The sequence below is a fragment of the Arachis duranensis genome, chromosome 5 (genome assembly GCF_000817695.3).
Source record: "Arachis duranensis cultivar V14167 chromosome 5, aradu.V14167.gnm2.J7QH, whole genome shotgun sequence".
Lineage (NCBI taxonomy): Eukaryota > Viridiplantae > Streptophyta > Magnoliopsida > Fabales > Fabaceae > Arachis > Arachis duranensis.
The window spans coordinates 34,511,661-34,511,952 of record NC_029776.3 but is presented as its reverse complement, the minus strand read 5'-3'; positions in this window follow the sequence as shown (position 1 = coordinate 34,511,952).

The following is a 292-nucleotide window of genomic DNA, read 5'->3' as shown; positions in this document are numbered from 1 at the left end:
AGGGAAGGAAAGCTGGCGTTAAACGCCCATTCCTTGCCCAGTTCTGGCGTTCAAACGCCAGAAAAGGGGGAAAAGTTGGCGTTAAACGCCCAATTTCCACCCAATCCTGGCGTTCAGACGCCTAGGGAGAGTCAGACACCTGAGAGTGCTGACAGTAATCCCTCTAACAAGGCTTCTTCAACCACTTCTGTAAGGAATAAACCTGCAGCATCTAAGGTTGAAGAGTATAAAGCCAAGATGCCTTATCCTCAAAAACTCCGCCAAGCGGAACAGGATAAGCAATTTGCCCGCT